The 21951-nt window shown below is 41.5% G+C and overlaps 1 protein-coding gene across 1 annotated transcript in view; it reads left to right on the top strand.

Annotated features, from left to right (window-relative positions):
* Positions 1-1183, top strand: part of Cep290 (Centrosomal protein 290kDa) — a 171917-nt gene extending 170734 nt beyond the window's left edge. The window contains exon 24 of the mRNA XM_076317921.1: positions 1044-1183. The gene's annotated coding sequence lies outside the window, so the exon portion shown is untranslated. The remainder of the gene's footprint in view (positions 1-1043) is intronic.
* Positions 1184-21951: the final 20768 nt, after the last annotated feature.

Here is a 21951-nt window from a genome sequence, read left to right as displayed (position 1 = left end):
ATGTAAATTGTTTGCGACGATAAGCTTAGAATGCAGCTCAAATCGAAAATCTTTTAGTAATTTAGTCATCGCTAGATAAAGACGTGGAAGCTTCACGGCTACAAGGTGAAAGGAAATCAATAAAAGAGGTGTAGCTTCCTGAAGTGATAATAACAAACTTTCTGTTCAAGGCCGTTTTGCCATTATGTTAAGTCGTAAAATGAATTTCTTAGATTTGCAAACACTCAACAGCGTAGAATTTATTTCAAAGTATGTCCCAATTGAAATTTTCAAATTAACTATACTACAAATATAACTTACATTATAAATACAACTTGTATTATAAATATAAATAAAACGTAGATTCGATATTTTTCGCGCAAATAGTATTTACTTTATCCATTTAGTTAACAGAATTAAATATCCGTTAAATATTACCGACAAACCATTAAAAATGATATTAATTATTGAAATCACCGTATTGTTAAAATTATGTTCCGCATTAAGAGAATAAATTCTCCAAGTAAACTCGTAAAAATAAACGAACCGAATATTCCACGGTAAAAACAGTGTACCTACTCGTGAAATATATTATTGTTGTTACTATTATCATTAAATTTAATATCCGTGGTTAATGCCTCGGAATAAAATCTAGCTAAGAAAAGAAGTTTAATGTACAAAAATAAACATAAATTAATCTCTCGCGTAAACGTCTCTGCATAGTTGACCGATTTTTTAAAAAAAGACTCGATTCTACAATTTTCATTCGAACAATTAAATTTTACAATTCCATTGTACTCGAAACAACATCACATCCGTAATTGTAACTTAAAACTTAACTCTGTAAGTGCAATTCGTATCGAAGACTCGATTCGACAATTTTAATTCGGGATTGCTTTAATGAAATAAATTTGCCAATTTTCAAGTGATTCCTGAACTCTCTGTACAGGAAATAATTAATTATACCGGGTGTTCTCGTTCGCGGCGCACCTTGTCCCGTCATTTTTTCAACGTCCACGCAAGTGAATGTTTATTCAACAATTTCGAATCGTCTGTTCTAGCAGAATCGTCCAACGCTGATGGAACCAGGACTCCCGCCGCGCCCAGTACACATGTAAATACAAGCGCTTCTTCCACTACGACTCGTGTTGTCGGAATCCAGGCAAGAGACGCGAACAACCAAAGTATTTTGTAACAACAAAGTGTATTTTGGCAACTGTGTCCCGCGATAACACGGATCGGGGACCCTGTTCAAGAGTTACGTCGACTCGACGTAAATATCGTCGCGCAATATTCGAGGACACGCAGGATGTATCCTTATAATTTCCCATCACGTGGGAGAACTCGACGCTGTACATTAATAAAAACAAACGCCCGTACGAATCCGCACACGATCCATTTCAAATTATTTTCGAATTATGGTTTATTTTGTGTTGGTACAGCTTACGTCCGATCGCATCATCAGGTGCACGAAAGAGTTCGTGGGAGTCATTGGGACTTCTTATCGAGTCGAGAAGCTGTCGATGGAAGGATTGCAGCTGAGTCTACGTGTCTACTCACGGCTTCGAAAATCTCATTGGATTTCACCACGACCTTATTAAACGGTTGACAGAATATTTCAATGTTCTCGGGGATTGCTTTAAGGGAGTTCACCCCTTATACGAGAACCAGTCGCTTTATATACGACCTACATAACTCTTAAATTACGAAAAATATTGGAAGGGGTTTCGAATAAAATTGTGCCGATTCCAGGAGGCTACGAATGAAGAATTTCCTTAGCTGGAGCTTAGTGGATATTTTTACAAAATTCCATCAAGATCGGCTTCCGACGGACATAATAGTGAAAATTATTATCGCTTAGTGTAACTTCCCATTGATTTATCGAATTTTTAACACGTTAAACCCCTTAGCAGAATCGTCCATTTTATATATTACCTATATAACTTTGAATTACGAAAAATATCGAAAGATATTCCGGATAAAAATTGCATTATTTTTGGAAGTCTGTTATTAGACAAAAATGACAAAAAAATGTTAGCTTCATTGAGTGTATTCGAAAAGTTTCGTCATAATCGGTATTTAACGCTGCCCAAGTCTCTTTTACAGAGCACAATCGTGCAAATTATGTTTACCGTGATTTTACATTGGCTAATTTACGTTCAAAATGTCTATCACTATATCAAATTTCCTTTCCCTCGTTTCTAGATACACCGAGGACTCAAAACCGGGGTCGCGTCGTTCGTACACAATTATTAAACGTATTCTGGCACGGAAAATACGACTATAACTTTTAAATTACAAAACAAATACTAAAAAAAATATCCCGAGTAAAAATTACACTACTTTCCAAAGTCTAGAATTCGAAAAAGTCGCAAATAAAATTTCCCCAGCCTCGCTGAACAAAATTTCATGAAAATCCGCATCTAACGCTTCCCAAGTCTCCTTTACGAATTACATTTACCACGACTTTACATTGTCCAATTTACTTTCAAAGCGTCTCTCACGCTACATCGAATTACCTCTCCCTCGTTTCTAGATACACCCGACTTGAAACCGGGGTTGAATCGTTCGCGGTGAATTATCGAACCTATCCGTAGAAACTGAAAAAATAAACAAATATTTCTCGGATTGATAAATTCGATTTCTCGGAAGTCCGTTTCGCGCACGTCCCTCGTAATCCACGGTCTACGTTATTCTCGTAGGAACACGATGTAACGACGGTACGCTCGTGTTACGAAATATTCTAGCACGAGCGAAAAATCGTTACGCGGCCCCCTGCGATACTGACGCGAGCAGCCAGCCCCCTTCGAAAAACGTTGGTCCCCGACCACGCGAGAACAAGAGGAGCGGAGCGTGCCCCCGTCGAGGGAGGGGGGATTGGTAACTCTGGTCTTCTCGCCGGTTTCCACGCGGCCATATCGACGTATCGCATGGTCCAGCGGAATCCCGTTTCACGACGAGCTGGAGGCCGTTTACTCGTCCATCCTTCAATTCCGGCCGCCAGAAGGTTGACTACGCGCCGACTCGCCGCGCGTAATCGGCACGCTCGCTCGCTCGGCTCGGTCGTGTTCGCGCGAGCGCGACGCGGCGTGGCGCGGCGCGGCACGGCGGCACGGCGTCGCGAGCGCGCGTGCTCGCCGTCTATATCGGGATTTTTGTAGCGGTTTATCATTTTTGTGCCTGTCCCCCTTTTACACCCCACCATGGTTTATTTAAAGTGTCACGAAGGCGAAGGCGTGCACGCGCATGCGTCCGCGCGCCGGCCCGATGTTGGCCAACAGGCTGTTACGGGCTTTGCACCGGCCGTGTTGCCAAACCGGTGGCGCGTGTGTGCGCGCGCAACGCGTGTGCGGACCGCGCGCACCGTCGCGTACGTGTGCACGCGCATCAAAGCGACGCCATTCTCCGCCGCGGTGCCAATCAGTGGCGGAACTGCAACCCGGTGCATCCGAGAGACCCGCCGCCGGCCGTACACGCGTCCGTGGATTTCCAATCTCCTCTCCGTCTCCTCGTAGTTTCTTTTCTTTTTACTTTTCGTCTCTCTCTCTCCCTCCCTCCCTCTCTCTCTCTCTCTCCCTCTCTCTCTCTCTCTCTTAATCTCTATCTGTCTTCGTCCTCCCTTCCCCGGTATTCCCACCTTCGCTCAATTCGCCTTCCACCCGTTTCACCGGCTGCCCTCGACTTTACGCCTAAACTCCTTTATGGACGACGAATCCGGGTTACGGGGAAGGATCTTGGTCAATGAAGGATTAACCGGGTACTTCTGCGGGGATAGACGGGGTCCGTGGAGAGACGATTTTTTGCACGCGACGGCGTACGGACGAAACGGTGGCGCTGCCGTCGACGATGTTATCGACGATGCTTTGATATTAATTGCAACGATGATCGCGTCGCAATTATCGCGCTGGAGTAGAGAATTGTAGTAGATGGTACGCGTCAAGTATTTTAAAGGAACTATCGCGTAGGTGGGAATGTATTTTAAAAGAGGAGGTAACATTGTGGGTAACCTAACCTCGCTTCGGTGACGATGAGACAAATTTGCCTTGCCAGGAACGATTGTAGGTAACCTAACCTCACTTCGATGTTGATAAGGTAAATTTCGTAGGAAGCGTGAAAATGTACTTGGAGAGAATGTGAAGAATATGAAAATGGTATATTCATATACGATGCAGTTGAACGATATTTGAAAATTTAACAATAACGGGACAGGTAGTTCGCTTGAAAACGGGTAGGGATTTTTGTATTTAGCGACGCTCGAGACTCGCGTGTAGCATCTAAGGAAGAAGGTAAATGGGTTAGTTTGAGAGTGAGAGAGAGAGAGAGAAAGATAGAACAGCGAGCGAGACTCGCACTACATTCACTCCGGTGACTTCAAAGCGACATCACGCGCGTACCGGTGGAATTATCGATGTAAAATAAAAATTTGTACACTTTTCGGTGAAATGAAGTCCAAACACGACCTTGTTCGAAGAATTGAACATTGTTAATTTAACAAACTTCGATTATTGGAGTACTCGAATACCAGTATTTCCACGATTGAACGCTCGCAGCCCACAAATTGATGGGGAATTAAACGAGACACTCGATACGGATATACGATCTGTGCGCAAAATATTCAAATTACGTTCGAGAAATAAACAAAAAAAAAAATAAAAATAATCGAAACGAAATCGTGTTTGGGCTCATTTTAACCGGGAGAACCTCGACGACGCTTTGGTAACACCTATGAGAATATCAGGGGCAAAAAAAAGTATACAAATTTTTATTCTCACCGGTGAACAAAGTTCTACGGTTGCTCGAATCTGGTGTGAAATTATTGTCGCTCGAGAGTCGCCTGTTCATCGGGTATAATTTATTCGTCGCGTTTCTTTGATTAAAAATTCGCAAAAAAATACTCTCGAAGCCAGCAACCGACCCAATATATACACACGCGTACATACATACCTACGTACGTACATACTTACGTATATATTTCTCGAGCACCGGGTGGGAAGTGAGTTCATAGAAAATCATGAAATTTACCGTTTTCTCGGATACTCGAGGCGCAGTCGCATTCTTCTCGCGGTGCCCGTTACGTTCGTTTCATTCGAATGCGAGTACACTCGGAGCTATTCAAATCGGATACAAAGGTACACGGCGAGAGGCATGATCCACAGGATCCGTGTAATATCGTGATTCAGGCACGCGATTGGCGGAAGCCGTACGAAACGTGTCGCGACTGACACACTGTGTTTTTCATTATCGCCGATCGATAAGCGTCGATCGACATGAATTATTCATCACGACGTATTAATTCGAACGCGTCACGGCTATCCGCCGGTGTTCATCGTCGAATTAACCGTTGCGTCGGCCGATCGATCTCGATCGACCCAGACGACCGATCTCTAAACTCGTCCGTCACAGAAATTTGATAAGTAAAACGCGACACAATGTACGTGTATACGCGCGGTGCACGCTTCCGTGCGAAGAGACGCCGATTAAACCCGATAAACCGATTGTTGTGACTTCACAACCCGACACTGTTGTCCACGATCATCGTCCTGTCGAAATTCCCATCGACGGGACACCAATTCACCAAAGAAGCTACCAACGAGATAATCGTCGAGTTCGTTTTGCGAGAAAATTAACCTAAACTCGCCTCGGTGCCGAGAGAACGAATTTACCTTGCTGGGAAGGACTGTGGGGTACCTTGCCCGGGTCTATTTTGACCCAGAGGAACTCCATCGCTTTCGATGAGATAACTGTCGATTTTTTTTTTTTTTTTTGCAACAATACGTCTTTTTGGACCCAGAGAAACTTTTCCATCCCTCGATTATTATACCATTGTTACCACTTTCATTGAAAATTAGGCTATAATAAAATAATTGAATCCTGGAGATAATTGTGCGAGATCAAATTACGGGTTTGGACCCACGCGTGGTCCGAACTTATGATATCACGAAGATCGAGGGAATAACGACCAAGTTTTGGTGAAGCTCGTAAATACAAATGGCAAATGTTAACGAACGAAAGTATCGTTTTTGGTTTCAGCGTACGCAGCAACGAGTCACCGCCCGAAACACTACGAGGAGTGGAAAACAGCAACGAGCATAAAGGAAACACGACGTTTCGATATTTTCGAGAAAGTGGAAGCTCTCGAACGAAATTCCAATTGGACGTCGATAAATTTATCAACGGTTAATGTTCCCATCCGAAACGCTGGAGAAACAACGAGGAGAAAAGAGAAACGAGCGATAAAATGGATACAATGCACGAATGGTTGTGTTTATTCCCTTTATTTTTTATTTTCTCTCCCGTCATTGCTCGTCCTCGGTTATGGAATTCCGAATTACAGGTTCTGGTCACACACGGTTCAATTTTCGTCATTTTTTCTTTCTTTTTTTTTTCTTTTCGATAAAAATAATCCGCGACGTACGTCGAACGGATGCTCGTCGATATATCTTCCCATCTTAGTCATCGCTGATCACAATTTCGATCACGAGAATGGTACGTACGTTGTATGCATGTATGGCCGTGAACGATAGGGGACGAACCCCTCGAACGAATTCGATTCGAGGAAGCGAGCGAGCGAGCGAGCGAGCGACGAGCGAGCAATCGTGGGACAAAAATCGAGGCACCCGTTCTCCCATATGCATGCGCGTGTATATTTTTACCTCCCTTATGTCGCGTCCACACAATACACCGTATGGGGCGCCTGCGTCGAGACGACGTACTTTTATTTTCGGTGATCCAACGATTCGGCTGGAACCGGAACATTTATTTTAGCGCCAAATTTAACACTTTACCGCGCCACGGCGAGTACACTCCTCGTCGCGAGAAATTCTTTCGGAATTTTTACTCGGACGATACGTACCACCGCTTTCCAATTTATTTTCCAAAATCGTACGCACATCGATCGATCCACGATCGATCGTTTCCCGCGTTTTTTTTACCTTTTATTTTCGCCTCGCTGAAATTACGATCCCCAATCGCGTTGTTCGTACATTATTTCGATTCATGTGGGTAAAAAGTACGACAATAGCTGATTATTTGCACGATGCTTTCAGATGTACAACAAATTTTTGTATCATCGAAGACGATGGTTTTATTTAAATTGTTTTCTCGCGTGGTTGTAAATATTATAATATTAAATCGATGTTTGAGCAAATTTCTTAGGGAATTGTCTAGTTGGGTATCGTTATTATAATAAGAAGACATTATTTTGGATTTCGTAGGTAAAAAGTGTTATTTGGACGATGATATCAGATATGCAACAAATTTTTGTATCGTCGAAAACGATAGTTTTATTTAAATTGTTTCCTCGCGTGGTTGTACATATTGAAATATCGAATCGATGTTTGAGCAAATTTCTTAGGGAATTGTCTAGTTGGGTATCGTTATTATAATAAGAAGACATTATTTTGGATTTTGTAGGTAAAAAGTGTTATTTGGACGATGCTTTCAGGTATGTAACAAATTTTTGTATCGTTGAAAACGATAGTTTTATTTAAATCGTTTTCTGGCGTGGTTGTGAATATTATAATATTGAATCGATGTTTGAGCAAATTTCTTAGGAAATTTACCGGTTGGGTATCGTTATTGTAATAACGAAACGGGACAAGTGTTCTCACGTATGTACAGAAGGGTTTGCGAGGGTTGGGAAGCGTGTGCGTGGAAACGAGTATGTACAAATATATGTGATTCAATGGTGCATCGAATAACGCGTGTGAATCGATATTTGCGAAGAAACAGAGAAGCTAAAACGAGTGAATTTTTTCTATCGATTAAATGAAAATTGCGTAATACGTCGCTAGTGAATCGTTCGTGAGTAGAAAATGAAGGAAAATTGCACGAGAATCGAGAATTTTGTCGACCAAAAGGAACGATCACTCCAAAAGAAAGTGATCACTTTCTGCGAGTGAAAATTCTTGCAATTCGAGAATCGTGAGAAATGGCACCCTTGGTTGCACCGAAAGACATTGCAACGAAAGTGACAATCGTGCAAAATATTATATTCCATAACGTGTGTTTCGCGAGTGAACGAAGTGTCTACGTAAACTTCAACAGGACTCGAATCGCTCGTACGCGAGTGAACATTCTTTCGTTTGAATCCAATGAGATTCTTTCGTTGTGAAAACATCGTTACTTTCGAAAGAGCGGTGTACTCGAGTTACAGTGTACTTGATCGCGAGCGAAGATTGTTATCTCCGGTTGGAAAAAAGTTCGAGCATAATATAAACGTTGGTTTCCTCGTGTTGGCCAACGTCGTCGACCGATCTGGCCTATGAACCGAGAAACGATGTTTAGGAACAAGTGGGAGAACTAATTGCGTTTTACTGCCGAAGAAAGTCTCTTGGACTCGTAAGGAAGTCCGGTTGCTCGTTTGTTTCGTTTAAAAATCGAAGAACGCGAGAGAGAAAAAGTTTCGGTAGTGGATAGGCTGAGACCTATGCGTTGCTGCACCGCGATGCACCGCGATGCACCTCGACGAGGATTCTGAAACGACTGGCGGTGCCTTTGGAAAGTATGTAAAAATGTTTCGATCAGCATGGGTAATCATTGGAAAGAGAAAGAGTGAGAGAGAGAGAGAGAAAAATTGTTCTAGCTGCACCCGGATTCTCGATCCATGTCAGCGAAGACGAAACGTCGTAATGCGACTCTCTCTCTTGTGAAAATCTATGGCAGCTTTCATACCGATTACAATGGCTTCCGTTCAGCGCGTCTATATCGATCGTGAAATCCAGCCGCTCGTAATGAGCGAAACATGTTTACAATTATTATTCGAACGCGTTCTCCGCTCACTGGACGAGTCCGGCTCCACACAATGGCGAAACGAGTCTGCGAGCCGAAAATTTTTCGAACGCTGTACAAAATGTTCGATTTACACCGTTCCTTCCTTCTCGATCGCAGCAGTCGCTAAATAGGGCTTTAACGCCGAACTCGTTGGTTCGAAGCTGCTCGAATTCGTTGCAAACGAAGCAACGAACGATTAAAAATTTTTATACTTGGTTTATTCCGGAGCGGTGGAAATTTTCGATGAAATTCTTCGCGAAGCAAAGAAGACGTCAAAGTCTCGAAACAAACGAAAGCACCGCAAAAGATAATGGATCGATTGTTCGAATAATGCGAAGTATTTGCAATTTGTTGTGAAGTACAAAGACGTCGAGGTATAAGTTGAACACTTAAAGTATTTTTGTATTAAAAAATACTCTCCTCGTTTCTAAAGTTTCAGACAGTTCAGAGAGACTCGAAATGTTTCAACCGAGGTAACAATTGACTAAAAAGTTCTGCTTGGGTTTATAGTTTGATCGGAGATTTTTTTTAAATATTCTACAAAGAGCTCCACCAGACACAAGACTAATTGTGACTATCGACGAATCACCTAATCAAGCAATGTGATGTTTTCGCAAGGTGTGCAAGGAACTACACAAGTTAAATACCGAAAGTGTTATTGTATTCGAAGAATACAATAAGTATTATTTTGTGCAAAGGACTACACAAGTTAAATACAGTAAGTATTATCATATTGCGTAAGTACAAAATACTTTTCTCCTTCGTGATATTTGTTTATTCCATCTAATTATTCGGAGAGCCTCCAATTATTTTAACCAAAGCAACGAAGAGTTGTTTGTTAACACTCTTAAAGAGTTCTCTCTAGTTTACCCTCACGTTCGTAGCAATAGAACGTGGCTGGAAATTTGCTAAACAATTCTTGGAAAACTAAATTTAGAAAAATTTAAAAAAAAAGAACAAAAGCATCGTAAAGAAGCAAACTAAGCAATCGTCTATTAAATACCGAAGAAAAATATGCACTACAATTTTATATATATATTTATTACATATATCGCATACTTTATACTTAATTCTACTAATATTCACACGTTAATATTCTTTGCACGTGGCCATACACTCGTGCTCGCCATACAACAGTCTAGATCTTCTTTCATTTTTTTTTAATTCATTCCTACGCATGCAGATGTCACCATCGACAGAACACAGAGGTATTCTATCTCGACAAATACAAAATACTCGTCTGGTTTCTCGCATTGGTTCCATCCACCCTATCGGAGGGCTTTCGATCATGCTAAGCAACCGTGCGACAAAAAGTGTCCAACTACCCTAAAATTCACCAAAAAATCGTCCCTCTGAAAGACACCCGACCAACGAAAATCCACCGCGATGGTTCACTTTCGTGTCTCGTGGCAGGAATTTTCCGAAACCGGCGTCCCTCCGCGGTCCTTCCTTTTCCAAATAATCGTGTATAATGAGGAACACGTGTTTACCCCTAAATTTAGCGTAACGCACTGTCTCGCGCGCGTTCACGAAAGGGGAGAGACCGTAGCCGGAAGAAAGAGCGAACCAGTAGTCGAAGAGTAGTCGTTTTAGCGCGAAACAAACGACGTTGCGTCTCGGTAAGCGAGGGAGGTGGTGGAACAGTAAGAGGAAGGGGTGCTGCTGGAGGATGGTTCGAGTGGCAGTTTACCCGATCGGTGTGTTCTCACAAAGCGAACGTTTCGCCGAACCGGAACCACGAGGAGACCAACGAACCGGCGTCACCGACTGGCCATGCTATTTAAGAACGGTGTATGGAAGAGGAAGTGCGCAGGAAGTCGAGGAGGAAGGGTCTCCCCGTTCACAAACGCCGCGTGGCCTTGCGCTATAAACGACTTTCAGAAATGAAGAGAGGAGAAAAAAGAAGAAAAATGGCGGTTAGAGGGGGGTTCGGGGGTAGGGCAGGGGGTCGAGGTGGGGGAAAGAGAGTGGAAAAGGAAGACGCGCGAGGGAGAAGGGACACGATGGAACGCGAAAGGGTGACTGCTCGTTGGCAACTTCGAACCCAGTTACGTCGGTTAACAAAGCGACAGATCGGAATCTCCGAGACGAGAATGAACGATGGAATTTTACAAGAAAATTTCTCCCGAACGCATGTGACTTTTTTCTTTTCTTTTGTTTTTTTTTTTTTTTTTTTTTGATAATAGGTTTTTCGACGCATTTCTCGAACAGTGGTAATCTTTATTCCGACCGGATGAAATTTACACTTGGCAACGTTCTTGACCACCATTTGCTCGTGAGACTAGCTAGCCAGTGGACGGTACACTTTTCGTGGTAATTTTGTTTAATTCGATGCAAGTGGTCAATCCTACCGGTGTGGGGATTTTACTTGATCTTTCGAGAGAGAAATTTTTGAATTTACACGAATTAATACCCGAAGTAAATAACAAGTGGACCCAGAAGGCTGTTGGATGTTATCGAGGAGCTTCGCTAATATCGTGTTTGCGAATTGTTTCTCAATAGTGTTACGCGATATGGAAATAGGTTAAATTCTTACGTTGGTACAAATTTCCGTGCAACGATCGAGAATTAAACAACGTTTAATACGAACTCGATTCGAAGGAGCACAAGTGTGGTACGAACGTTGCAGATAAATAGTGACCGAAATGTCCGTACCTCGTGAAACTCACGTATGCAGAAATCTCATGCAACGATAAAAAAAATAAACAACTTCGTTTCGCTATTCGTCCAATCCGAATTATATAATCGAGTTCCGTTCGAAGGAACACAAGCATCGTATAAACGTTGCAAACAAATAATGACACAAAGTCGTTCCATTTGTCGTCTACTATTCGAATCAAATTCTGCAACGAAGAATTACCTATACATACGTACACATCACAGTCCTGATTTACCGAGCGTTACCAGATATTCTAAATATTCCAAAAACCGTGTAAATAATCGTGAAACGTCGGATACCGATTCGAATAATTGTATGAATATTCGATCGGTTGGAAATATTCATTGGTGCAATTATCGAGAATGGTTAATGAGATCGATAAATAATAAAATAATTCGCGACAAGCAGCGAGCAATTGTTATCCGTGTAAAGGGTTCCGGCGAACGAAATTTTCTCACGCGATTGCTTCGATCGAATATTTACTATTCGAAAGCACTCGTGTGACGCCCAAGTTTGCTGCTGGTGGCGCACACCTAATAATACCGCAAATATGTCCATCGTTCTGGCACACATAGACCAACAGGCACGAATACACGCGATACTTGTCGCGCATGTCCGTCTTGCACGTTCCTTCGCCTAGGTGCGCAATGTGATCGATACGATTTCGTTGATCCAAGAAAGGATCCGCACGAGGCGGTATCTTGCGTTGCTCGGGGGGTGGCTGCCACAATCGCCCGCCATACTCTCCGCTCGCGATACAACGTTGTTACGAGTCGTTCACCCTGTTCTTTTAACACTCGAACCACTTAAAACGTTGTTTCACCGGTTTTAAATCTCTCTCTAATGTTGCTCGATTGTTACTGGTGTTTTGTCTGTAATATTCGAGGACAATTATTAAAAAAGAGAAAGAGGAAGAGTGAAAAGGGAAACTAGAAAAGTAATTATATTCGTAAATGTGAAGTTACTCGGTTATAATGGGAAACTAAATATTTCATTCATTTTGAATCTCTTTTTAAGGTTACTCGATTATTACTGGTGTTTTTGCCTGTAATATTCGATGACAATTATTAAAAAAGAGAAAGAGGAAGAGTGAGAAGGAAAACTAGAAAAGTAATTATATTCGTAAATGTGAAATTACTCGGTTAGAATGGAAAACTAAATATTTGATTCATTTTAAATCTCTTTTTAAAGTTACTCGATTGTTACTGGTGTTTTTACCTGTAATATTCGATGACAATTATTAAAAAAGAGAAAAAGGAAGAATGAAAAGGAAATCTAGAAAAGTAATTATATTCGTAAATGTGAAGTTACTCGATAATAAGAGAACGCTAATTATATTCGTAAATATAAAGTTACTCGGTTATAATGGGAAACTAAATATTTCATTCATTTTGAATCTCTTTTTAAAGTTACCCGATTATTACTGGCGTTTTTGTCTGTAATATTCGGTAACAATTATTAAAAAAGAAAACTAATTATATTCGTAGATATAAAGTTACTCGGTTATGATAGAAAACTAATTATATTTCATCCGTTTTGAATTTCTTTATAAAGTTACATGATTACGAACGGTGCTTTTCCTACAATATTCGTGGACAATTATTGAAATTGAAAACTAATTATATTCGTAAATATAGAGTTGCTCGATTGTGGGGGCCAAATATAAAAACCACTGGTGAATCTCGCCCATATTTGTACGTTTGAATATATCTTCTTAAAAATAATAGAAAGGAACCCTTGTATAGTGTCTTGGAGAAAAAAATTTAGCTTAATTAAAAAATTAAGCTAGTTTGAAAATCTTTCCAAAGAGAGACGAAAGGGACGATGGAAGTGCAGTGTTACACAGGGTGTTTCGTTTATCTCGACCACCTTGATGCAAGAATTTTTGAAAAATTTGTATTTTTTTCAATCGTGAATTAATTATCAATTCTAATTCGAAGCTCGACGTACCATACGTGATTGAATTTACTTTCTCATCGACATACAACACGATAGTAAAAATGTGTCGTTACCGTGACGATATCGATGGTCTTGCAAAGCTTGAGAAAATTAATCATCGAGACGAAAAGTCATTAATAACAACGAGTAAAGGCGATTCGAGGCTCAACGTATGAATTATTTGTTTTTTATTAGCTACGTAAGAATAGAAATTTGTAAGCTCGAAAAAAATTAATCTTCGAAAGCCATTGACAATAATACGTATCCTTTCTATCATTGAGAGCAACCAAGTAATCTTCGAGACAGTAATCTTCAATCAGTGAGACCAACCAAGACAAAGTAACCAACGTAAATGCATCGTACGTGATGAAATATTTTTTCAACGGTTACAACTTGCTAATAAAAATTGACAAACACGATGAGATTGATCCACGGAAAGAAATCGTTGATAACGAAGCTTGTTCTCTCTGATTTCTCCCCGATACAATTTTTCTTGCCACCGAAAGCACGGAGTGGTTGACGCGGCCAAGATAAACGAGGCACCCTGTATATTACAATGTCCCCAAGAGGGGTCAAAGTAGAAACCGTCGAGTATGCAAGTTTGACGGGAGTTTCCGCTTCCAAGTCGCTTTTCTGTTATTTACCGCGACTAACTTACGCGCCGGCTTTCACCGAAATAATCGCGCCGCGCGAGTAATCTTCTGAAATCGTTCGAAACAACCCTCATCTTTTTAAGTAATCACCGACCGGGCCTTAAAACTTCCACCAAGGCACGTATGGACGTCTAATTTCACCGGTTGTGGACGCGTTTCGATGAATACCACCGCGAGGCCCGCCTCGCTTTCCCTCGTTCGAAACTATTTCCCGTAGTAATTTCGATAAGTTTTCTTCGCGCGTGAAAAGCGAACACGTGCCTAGGAAATCGCTCTCAAAACGGACAGTCGAACGAGAAACGATTTCTACGATTGCACACGCGAACAACGGTTTCCTTCGTGCAACGATTTAAGGATTTTTCGTTTTTCTCGGTGAAAATCTACCGTATCGATCGCTCGTTCCATCGATATGGAAACGTCTAGTTTGTCAATTTTGGAGTTTGTAAACCCTTCGAGTAACGAAATATCGTTCTTTCAAAATCGACGATTACTCTTTGTGTACTTGTATTTGAAAATGGTTCTTCTGATGCAACTTTGGATACGACGAAATAGCAAAACACTCTTCAAATGAATAGAAAATATACTTTATTTAGAGATAGTAATAAAATGACAATTTATTCGTTAAATTTTTGACATTTTGTTTGCAAAATGTAACTTGTCCAAAGGCCAGTCATTCTTCTGCAGATATTTCTAGATTTTCTTCTTCAAATCTTCTTCTTACTCGATTTTGTTACCTTCTACAAATCTTCTTCTTGTCATGATTTTTAATCTACGAACATAAGCAATTATCATCTTACAGAAAATATTCTATCTTGGATATTTGAGTAATTCTTTCAATACGAAAGAGTAAAATTTCCAGTAAAACAAATACATTCGTATACTGACGTGTTATTTTCACGAACATCGAAAAGTGCTCGAAACTTTTGGTCGTCACTGTACAAGTCTAGATTTATTTCCCCAAAAAATAGTTGCAAAAATCAAAGCCTGCCAATACGAACGGTTCCTCCCTGAAGGATCAATATCGAAGACGAGACGCACCGGTTGGATCATTCAGGTACCAACATTACCTACCAGCAACCTAAATAAAAGCCACAAGTACGGTTCGAGGATCACCTCGTCCCAAAAGCACTATTCTCTCAAAGGAATCCTCCGATTAATTTGGAAAGACGCCACGGGAGTATCGATACAGTTTTTTAATACCCTAATTGCGAGTATCGATACCGCTTTTAGTGCCCCAATCACGAGTATCGATACAATTTTTAATAATCTAATCGTGAGTATCGTAACACTCTTTAATAACCTAATCTCGAGTATCTATGCAACTTTCAATACTCTAATCATAAGTATCGATGCATAGGCTCTAATACCCTAATCGTGAGTATCGATACACCCTTCAATACCTAAATCATGAGTATCTATACAATTTTCAACAATCTAATCATAAGTATCTGTACAGCTTTCAATACTCTAACCATAAGTATCGATACATAGGCTCCAATACCCTAACCGTGAGTATCGATACACTCTTCAATACCTAAATCATGAGTATCTATACAGTTTTCAATAATCTAATCATAAGTATCGATACACAGGCTCTAATACCCTAATCGTGAGTATCGATACACTCTTCAATACCCTAAAATCGCCATAGTTACACACTGCAAGTTCCACGAAGCTACATCCAATACCCCATCGACTAATCCTCCATCGTTGAACGAACGTTCTCACGGTAAATCCTAAACCGCGGAGACGTTCACGCCTCCAGCTGGGAATGCAACACGTTCCAGGGTTAATAGTACCCGGTGAAAAATCATGGCCGATTCGCAAACTCGTGAGCTCGTTTCGCCTTCGTTGACCAACCTGGCCGGGCAATGCTAATCGAGCACGCAGAGCTCACGGGCGTATTATGGTTCGCGCGGAAAAATAATAGGCCGAGCAGGTCACTATGGCGACATTATCCCGTTAGGCTTGAAAGTATATTTTCTACTTGTTGTGGCATAGACTGCGCTGCCTGGCCGTGCCCGGCCCTCTTTGCAAGTCGGCAGGGCGACATTCAACCGACACTGCTGAAGATTACTACTTTGGCACCCGAGCTTCACTCGGTTAACGACTGGCCATCACGTGTAGACGATGACAGAAGTACAGGAATTATGCGTACGTTGATTATTGCGAAAGAAAATCATTTATCCGGTTGGACAAATTTTCCAGTTATATCTGACGTACACTGTCGGTTAAAAGTTTGGGATCGCATAAAATGAATGTCGAGCAGAATTATCGTTACGCGACTCATGGAGGGTATTGAGAGAAAATTATTTTTTTTATTAGTACTACTTTATTTTTACGAGGATATATACTGTTTATTTGCTAGTCGATGTTATGAAATAGTTTACCGATTATTGTGGAAAAAATCATTTTTCTAGTCGTGGAATTGAGGAGTATCGAGGAGTACTGGTAGAAACATATTTTTTTTATTATTTGGAATGTGTCACTTTATTTTGAGAAAGATATATGTTTGCTTAGAGAAGCTTTTCTTTCTTCTGAATTAATTTTTCGACGATTTTCGAAGGATATTCTTCCAACATTTATTTAGCAGCTTCCACGAAGTGTTCTTTCGACGTTGGTAATTCCCAATCGTCGAATATACACTTTTGGAAGGATTAACTGCTTACACTGACATATATAAACAAAACAAAGAGTACACGGACTGGGCGCGGTAATAAAGTAATCCATACCGCTCATTTCTAGACGTGGATTAAAACAACAGAACCGTTGGAGAGTCAGCTTCCAATAATTATGCTATAAAATGTAATAATTCCAAATTACAAACAGTGGAGTAAATAAAATTCCAATCATTTAACAGACAGTGTACACTTTGAAATCTTCAGGTTGGAACCTGACAAATTTACGATAAAAAATTGAAGGTTTCTCGCCTTTTTATTTTCTATAAAGAAATAATTATACCAGAAACGAACACATACAAATACCAGAATATTTGAAACATTTTTTAAATAATTTCTCTTCCAAGTATCCCTCCAATTCCATGACCTTTATCTCAACATAACTCTTCATTTCAAATATCAATGAAACCTTATCGTATTAATAACAAATAATATTCTTCTTAATAATTCCAACAAAAAAAATTCCTCTTCATTGTTTCCTCGGAGAAAGTTTCTAACAAGACTATTTAAACCTTCGGTTTGTATCGAACTGGCATGGAACCTTACGACATTCATAACAAATAATATTCTTCTTAATAATTCCAACGAAAAAAAATTCCTCTTCGTTGTTTCCTCGGAAAGCTTCTAACAAGACTATCGAAACCTTCGGTTTGTATCGAACTGGCATGGAACTTGCTAAATAATATTATTCTTGGTAATTCCTTCGTTGTTTCCTCGGGAGGGTACCCGGTGTTTATTAACACCCTGTAGAAGCTAGTTCTCGCGATGGTCGCTTTCGCGAAACGGCGCGCGACTTCTTCCTCCTCGAGTTCTTTTCTTCGTCGTCCTCCTCTTCCTATACTCTCTCCGCCTCGCGCGTTTCTCCGAAGGCGCGGACTCCTTTCGAAACGAGCAGTCGGGTTCGCGCGTTTTACGGTGTTTACCTCGGCTTCTGCTATTCTGAGCCGCGTTGTATGAACAGTACACCGCGCTCGGGTTTTTTAAACATTCTTCCCGCGTGTCGTGATGCCTTTTATTGTCCAGATTATTTCGAGCACACTCCGGCCGGCGGAGCCGCTGGAAAACGAACGCCCCTGCGGTTATCTGCTGGCTTATCGTCTTTGGCGTTGCCTTTCGCCTTCCGTGATTCGTTCCGCATCGATTCGGTGCTCGAGATACGGGGTACTGTCCTTCAGGTTGTCGCGAAGTTGTCCCCCGTCACTTCCCGGAACTGCCCTCGAATACGAAAAATATCTACCAAATATCTGTTAATATTTGTATACAGAAGGTGTACACTCGTACAAAATGAGATATTAATATTATTGTTTGTCTTCTACAGTGACATTATGAATGCATAAAAACTGCACTCTGCTAACGAGCTACCGAAGCATTCTTTCCTTTGTAAGTAGGAATATTTTTTTAAGAGCTACCTTACACAAAAGTTGCATCAACAATGTCAATTGTCCCTTGCCATTGTAATTATACAAAGAGCATTCAACGGTCCATCTGAGAGTTACGGAATTTTATATTATCAGTTTTAATAGTTAGTAGAGTTGGTATCTATAATTACTGTGACACACTCCGCTTGGTTCCAATTTTTTAATCTCAAGTAAACACCACTTTAGTTCTTGAGCAGCGAGAATTGTCTTCAATTTTTCAAAACTAATGGTTCAGTTTACTTGTAAAAAATATTCAATCTACGTCACCGGTAAGCAGTGGTGCATAATTTTCCCCCAATAGAACCCCCAATAGTCCAGTAGAACTTCATGGCTACGTTAAGTTTACAATACTCGAAGAATGAAACGAAACAAAAATGAAACACATATACCCAATAATGGCCCAAACAATATTCCCCCCGTCCCATACTTACTTAAAGTTTAAACTACTCAAAGAATTGTCAAAAAAAAAAACCCGGTGAACCGCGTACACACGTCCAATAATCGGGGAAAAATGTTCCCCTAACAGGCGTTACTTTCGAATTCGTAAAGTGACAACACCGGGGCTCGTTTGGCTGTAAACGATTAGCCATCGTCGACGCCGGGTACGCGGCAAATTGTCGATTCCGTGGTGCCAATTATTCGAACGGCTCGCTCGAAAATTTCCCTCGCGGTAGTGTATACACCAGGCCGAATGTAAAAATAGTTGGTCGGCCATTACTCACCGACCGGAAAGAAAAATTTCTGCTTCCAACCGCGGTCTCCCTTAAATAGCAAGATATTCTCCTCGGTGGGCGTCGTGAAATATTTTCGGAAGCGAGTTGTATCTCCCGTTTCGAATGGTACCCTAAATTATCCGGTTTTAACACCCGGATTCCCAAATTAGCAGGCCCTTCCCGGCACAACGAGAACAACAACGGCCAGTATGGTGACGGTTTCTCCGTGTTTCTTCTTCCTTCCTCGTCCTTCGAGGGACGAGCAGCGATATTGACAAACTCTGGACAGTAACGGTGACGAAGACACTCGCTCGCCTCGTTGGCATTGTCGTCCGCAGGTCTACGGACCCCTCTCCCTCTTGGGTTGCCTACCCTGCGGTACTTTCCGAAAACAGCTAACCGAGAACCGTGGCCGAACACCGTGGAAAATACGTTCTCGCGAACGAATCAATCGAGATGGCGCTGGTAGCTCCGTCGAGCGATTAAAGTCATCGAGATCGCGGGACAACGGGGGCGATACGTGTGTAATTGAATCGGGTGTAGGGCGCAGTCGCGTGTCCTCGTTTACGAAAAAATTGCATCCTTAATCGTGGATTAATTCGGTGTCACTTACTCTAATTGGAACTCCGTCGAGAGTGAACAAACACCGAAGCGAAAGAGAAAATTACCGAGAGATTCGATTCGGTAGTTTCGTGCTACCTAACCTTCAATTTCGTGGTACGTATTTCCTCGGCTCGGGAGGAGCGTACCGTGTACGAATGCGCGAGACGATTCCGCGTGGAAAGATAAATCGAAAAGTTGGTAGGAACTTTTTTCGCGCGAGGCTTCGTTTTCGTTGGAAATTGGCTTCGAAAATCGTACGCGCGCGTTTCGCTCGCGGTTACCCATCTATTCTTGTCGTGTCTATACGCGCGGTGTATAAAGTTAATTATAAGGAGATGATATTTTTGATAACTTCCGCGTCGTCTCGAGCGAAATCCAACGAACCGAATTCCGTAGAAACGATCCCGCGCACCGAACACTTTCGAAATTACTTTTCTCGTAAGTGGAGCTTCGTGGGAAAATATGTTACTCTAACTTTTTTATTCATTTTTTCACGCAGAATCCCCTACTTTTCGATTAGGAAGCTCCACGTACAAGTATAGAGTATATCAATTTTTTAAGTACGTCTTTCGTAATCGATATCGAGGACCGCTCGGGTAAAATTCGAACGCCTTTGTATCGACGAATATTGTATTTTTCTTTCTGTTTTACGTTGCAAATGGACGATACGTACAAGGACGTGTCGACCAGTCGATAATAATTCGATGTTTCTTCGCGTTCGCGAAGCGTACCGAGAGAACCTATAGTCGAAATAAAATCAGAGAACTGCTAAAGGCCACTTCGCTTACTATGAGTCACACCGGACAGTACTTTTACATCGTACCTGCTTGTCTCTCTGGCAGACAGAGAGCGTGTGCTTACGAGAGAAGGGGCGAGAAATAAAGTGACAGGGTTGCCGAACGATGTGGTAGGAATAGCCCATCAGTGGCCTTCAGAGGCCAGTTCGATTTCATTCCCAAGTGTTCCGCGTCTGGTATTACAATGCAATATTTTGAGACAAAGAGAACGACTGAATAATTCATCGCTGTCAATTGGAATTATTAATAGGCGCATTGTGGTCGTACGAAAGCGCGATAATAGGCATCAAAGAATAAACGATATCCCAATTAACAATCTTCGAATAGACCTTTTCTTCGTATTCTATTCTTAACGTACGATTGTCCCGGCGCTATTACGATTGACCGATGCAATCACGATCCATGTGCAAAATTCGCGTGTACTTCCACCAGATATATCTAAACAGCAGAACCGCCTCGTGCAGGTGTGCAGGTTGTTCACCGCGCAAGGGTGGCTAATCAACAAGGCGGAATGGAGTAAATGAAAATAAAAAATTTTAACGTTCCAATTTTTTTCATCCAAGAATCTTTCGAAAGTCCAAAATAATGAAAAAAAAAAATGTACGATCCACTGTTGCGATTAATAACAGTAATAGCTGGAAAATTCGTAGATCGAGAGTTCTTCAAAGTGTAAAATTTCGAATTGATTCGAATTTACTGATACTTACATATGAAATGCTCCCAATATTATTTTTCTTTCCACTTTCCTATCTCTCGTTATTATTTAAACTCCCACTTGCATACAAAACCTATTTAGAATGCTCCCAAAATTACTTTTCTTTCTTTTCTCCAACTATACCCATTGTACCGTGTAATTTCCATAATGAATTCGATACGACTATCAAAAATCTCCCTTTTTTTCCCCTCACTTTCTAGCAGAGGAGAGATAAAATTTTATTTAATATAAATAAAAAGATTGTTCGATACTACTCTCAAAAAATCTCTCTTTAGTCGTCCCCATTTTCCGTTGTACGATAAGAAAATAATATAAATAGAAAATTGTTTCGTACAACTCTCAAGAAAATCACCCTTTCGTTGTCCCCGTTATACGATATAGAATAGCTGAGAAACCAACGTAAATAGAAAATCGTCCGACACTGCTACCGAAACTCTCCGTTTCTTTCTACCCACTTTCGACCAAGGTTAGATAGAGAACAGTCCCGCGAAAGTTGCGCACAAGGACGGTCCCTGTCCACGCCTCGGCCCTGTATCTAAACCTGGAGGCGTCGGTAGCGTAAAAGAACATCGGCAGGTTAGAAGCTGGAGGAATATTTGACTCCCGTTTGTACGATAATCCCCGACGACACTGAATACACATGTATCTCAGAATGATCCCCGCAGGTGCGGTAAGTGGTACTGTCCAGTTAATCTAAAACTCGTGTCTTCGCCGACCCGGGGAATCCTTCCAGTGTTTTACGAGAGACGTAGGATGGCGGCTGCGGCCTGCTATAGGGTGTTCGTAGGCTGCCTCGAGATAAAGCCGACCCTCGACGACTTGTTCAGCACCGTAGGGTGACTCTTTCCCCGTCCGCGGCCCCGAGGATAGTCGAAGGCCCAACAACGCCGACAGCTGGGTCGCCCCGAATACGCTCCTACCGACGCCGAAATTTTAAAGCTAAATACTATCCGCCTCTACCGCTTCATCCGTTCATCCGTACCCGTCCCGTGCACGATCCGCACATCTGGTCATCGCTCCCGCCTC

The sequence above is a fragment of the Ptiloglossa arizonensis genome, chromosome 8 (genome assembly GCF_051014685.1).
Source record: "Ptiloglossa arizonensis isolate GNS036 chromosome 8, iyPtiAriz1_principal, whole genome shotgun sequence".
Classification (NCBI taxonomy): Eukaryota; Metazoa; Arthropoda; class Insecta; order Hymenoptera; family Colletidae; genus Ptiloglossa; species Ptiloglossa arizonensis.
Note: the sequence above shows the minus strand (reverse complement) of the source record. Positions and strands in the feature narration are given on the sequence as shown.